Source organism: Mesocricetus auratus, unplaced genomic scaffold (genome assembly GCF_017639785.1).
Source record: "Mesocricetus auratus isolate SY011 unplaced genomic scaffold, BCM_Maur_2.0 Super-Scaffold_100004, whole genome shotgun sequence".
NCBI classification, from domain to species: domain Eukaryota; kingdom Metazoa; phylum Chordata; class Mammalia; order Rodentia; family Cricetidae; genus Mesocricetus; species Mesocricetus auratus.
The window spans coordinates 37,332,213-37,336,306 of NW_024429189.1; positions in this window are offsets into that span (position 1 = coordinate 37,332,213).

Below are 4,094 nucleotides of genomic sequence, written 5' to 3' on the forward strand. Positions count from 1 at the left end.
AGCGAGCTTTAAATCACTCCCTCACATTTCACAGCTAAGTGAGTAAACGTGATCAATCTAGTGGGAAGGCATCAAAGTTCCCGGTAAAGCGCTGATTATTTTCCACTTGAGAAAGTCGTGAAGCAACAAAATCTAATTTACTTGTGACTCTAGCTTATACTTCTCCTACTATTCAAAGTAAATTTACTGTCAAAATTTTTGCTCATAATCAGATGGCATAGTATTTTAAATATTTTTCCAGCAATATAGTTTCACATGCTGTTATGACAATTAGTAGTTTCTTCTTTTGCGTACTTAATGTTTTGAAAATTGATTACACAGAACATGTTAAATTCAGGTAGAAAGCTGAGTGTCTCTCTAAAGTAAAATCCATTAAAGTAAAAAATCAGGTTATATCTTCTTTAAGGGCATACTTACTTACAAAGTAATTCATTTGGAATAAAGTAAGAGAAAGGAAGGGCTGCCCCGCCCTCATATCCTTAGGAGAGCACCCGCTCTTCTCCACTCCACTGTTCCCCGGTATTTCTGGGTTCCTGGGCAGGTAAAAAAATGCTAAGGTGAGGAAGGCCAGCTGATCAAGGAGGTGACCTGCATGTGACTGGTGACAAATTTCACTCCTGGTTCCTACAGATGCCAGGGAACTGCTGGGTAGGGTCTGCAGAACTGAGAGTCCCAGCGGGAGAGGCATGTGCTTCCCCCACTTCCGCCAACCTAGTCCATTCTGTCCAGAACCCCAAAGTGGATTGGCTGGCCAGGGTCCCTGTGCCTGTGGCAGGCACTTGAGACTGCAATAAGTGGTGGAGAAATCAGGACCAGTTGAGAAGTCTGTGGCCTCAGCCTTCTTCTGGAGAATTGCATCACTTCTGCTAACCTGTGTGACTATCATTCAAGGAGTAAAGGGCAGACATTCTATAAAAGAAATAGGAAAAGATAATTACACCCCACCCAAGGCCCAACCCAAACCTCATGATGTAGTCGTTAATCACTGTCTCTTGGAAACAGCGGATCTGTGACCTGAATAAATAAACACAATTGTAGAAATTGTACCTGATTACAGACATATTTAATTGAAAGATTTCAGGACTGAACTAATGGATGTTTTGTACGGCCACGTAAGGAAAATTGTTTCTTTTTTTGTTGTTGTTGTTTTTTGTTTTTTGTTTTTTGGGTTGTTTTTTTTTTTTTTGGTTTTTACGAGACAGGTGTTTCTCTGTATTGTTTTGGAGGCTATCAGTCCAGCCCGGCCTCAAACTCACAGAGATCCGCCTGCCTCTGCCTACCGAGAGCTGGGATTAAAGGCGTGCGCCACCACCGCCCGGCAAGTAAAATTGAAATAGAAAAAAATATAAAACTGCTGCTTGGATTTGAATAATGGGCAATATAAAATTAATTACCTTTATTCTGAGTTGGTCTAAGATTGCTCCTGTACCCCAAGGAAAAGCTACTGCTCTTTCAGGGCTAAAACGGCTGTTTTCTTGTATGGTTGCATGAATTACATTTTTTCCCTGCTTTCTCAGCAAACAACAAGCAAAAAACGTGCATTATTAGATTCACATTCTAATGTTTAGTTTTAAAATAGTACAGATCTCTATGATGACTTTACATTTGAGAGACCATAAGAACAATGACATAATAGAAACATCTATCCAATAGTCTCTTGTGGAAATGGGGGGTTAGTGCATATGTGATATGTATTCAGAATCTAGATGATAAAGGACTGTAATGTGTATGTTAAGATCCAATAAAAACAGCATAGGACAATCGGGAAAATAATGACAAAATGGTTAAACAGTGAAATTAACAGTAGGTGGGAAGCTAGACTTTTAAGACTGGCTGTGAGTTATCATATTACTAAGGGTAAGGCAGATGGCAGTACTCAGCCTAGGATTATGGTTCAGTGATGGATTCCTTCATAAATTGAGTTGGCAGAGTGATCGTGAAGAAGTCAAGCTGTGTGCTGTCATGGAGGCTGTCATCCCCATGTAGCAGCCTCATGATAGCTGAGCTAAAATTGCTAAAACACAATGTGCTTTATCACTAATTAGTGAATATGTAATTAGTGGCCTTAAGTTCATTGTAAATAAATATACCCCGTGATACCTATGCCTCCTAGAGACAAAGAAAATGATGAGCTGCTGTTTCTGTTAATTTAACAAGATAGTAATTCATATCATTCCAGAATCTTCTAACTCCAGCAAGATAGCAACTAAAACTCCTGAATCTGCAATAGGAGCATTTACACGTACCTTCGGTAGTTGTAGAAGAAGACCATATATAGTAATTTAACAATGAATGCTATGATGCCTGTGGATTATAACAAGTTTGATCGAAAATTAATTAATGGTGTTCATTGATGTATTATGATTAGAAAATTAACAGTTCCTGAAGTGTTTTCAGTATAATTTGATGTCGCAGGTAGGGTGGAAATCCAATAAAGTAATAGAAAATACATTCCCATGTTTAGCTGTTTAGATTAACTGCTTCATCAAGTAATAATTAATACAGAATTGAATAGTATTTCCTAAGACAGTTAACTGATAAGTTACTGAAAAAAAAGACAATACCAAGATGTGACATTTCTCATAAACAGGTTCTTTAGATAGATAATGTTGGCTTGCTGTAAGTTAAATAGAAGAAGTTATGTGGTTAGTCTTATAAAAATGTAAGAATGAAAAGTTAGGGCTACTCTCACTATATTTCTCAAGGACAGAGTGGATTGTGAGACTAATTATTAAGATCTGGGAGACCGAATTTATCCAAATGATAGAGGTTTTTGAATACCATGTTAAATCAATAGAAGTGGCTAACATGACTTTACCATGTGATTAAGATTTTAAACATAGTGTATTCTATACAAATTAGATACTATTACAAGTAGTGTTAATCTTAGAGCTGCTTGGCAGGCCACTCAAACTAGAACCATGGGAAATATACTAATCATGTATGATGGAAAGTTAAGAAGCTATCTATCATAGCTATGACTTGTACAATAATAGACACAATTTTGTCCCCTAAGCATAGGATAGTAAGGATAAGGAGAGTTTAGTATGCTTCAGTCCCCTCCAGCCCCTACCCTGTGCTTGAGGTGAGTGGGGGCTCTGCTCTGGGCCCCAACTCCTGACATCCTCCTGCTTCCATCTGCCTAGGCCTGCCCTATGCCTAGAGAGGACCCACCCCACCAGAAAGGATCATGCTGAGTCTGGCCATACCTCATCCTTAAGTCTCCTCTGGCCTCTTCCCTTTGCTTGAGTCTTCCATTCCCTCCAGTCTCCACCTGTGCTTGAGAGTGTCTCAGACCCACCTGCACACATCGTGAGACCCATCAGAGCATTAGACCTACTTGAATGCACTGGAAGAGATCTTTAGACCCAAACACACCAGGAGAAGAAGAGACCCCATGAGCTCCCACTGAAAGAAAGGATGGGAAGACAACAATATAGAAACACAGCCAACAACAGAAGAACCAGTGTGACACCACCAGAGTCTAGAAATTCTACACCAGCAAGACCTGAACATACCAACACAGATGAAACAGAAAAGAATGACCTTCAAAATAACCGCATGAAAATGATAGAGGGCTTCAAAGAGGATATGAGAAAATACCTTAAAAATAGAAGAAAAACTAACCAAAAATGCAAGAAATCAACAAATCTCTAAAAGAAAGCCAAGAAAAAACAATCAAACAGATGAAGGAAACAATTCAAACAGTTCAAGACCTGAAAACTGAAATGGAGACAATAAAAAAAAAACACAAACTGAGGTAATGCGGGAAATTGAAAAGCTGAATAAAAAGTCAGGAACTACAGATGCAAGCATAACTAACAGAAAACAAGAGATGGAGTAGCTGTCCCTCCGGCAGCATCAGGTAAACAGGCCGGCTTCCCGGCCTGTGTTCCAGAGCCTGCAGATCACCTGGGAACGGCACAGAGCTCCCAATCCCGGCGGGAGCCAAGCACCCCAGACTCCAGGTCTTCTCTCCAACCAACGAGTCCAGGAAACGAAAGGAGGCTGGGAATACAGGGAAGTAGCTGTCCCTCCGGCAGCATCAGGTAAACAGGCCGGCTTCCCGGCCTGTGTTCCAGTGCCTGCAGATC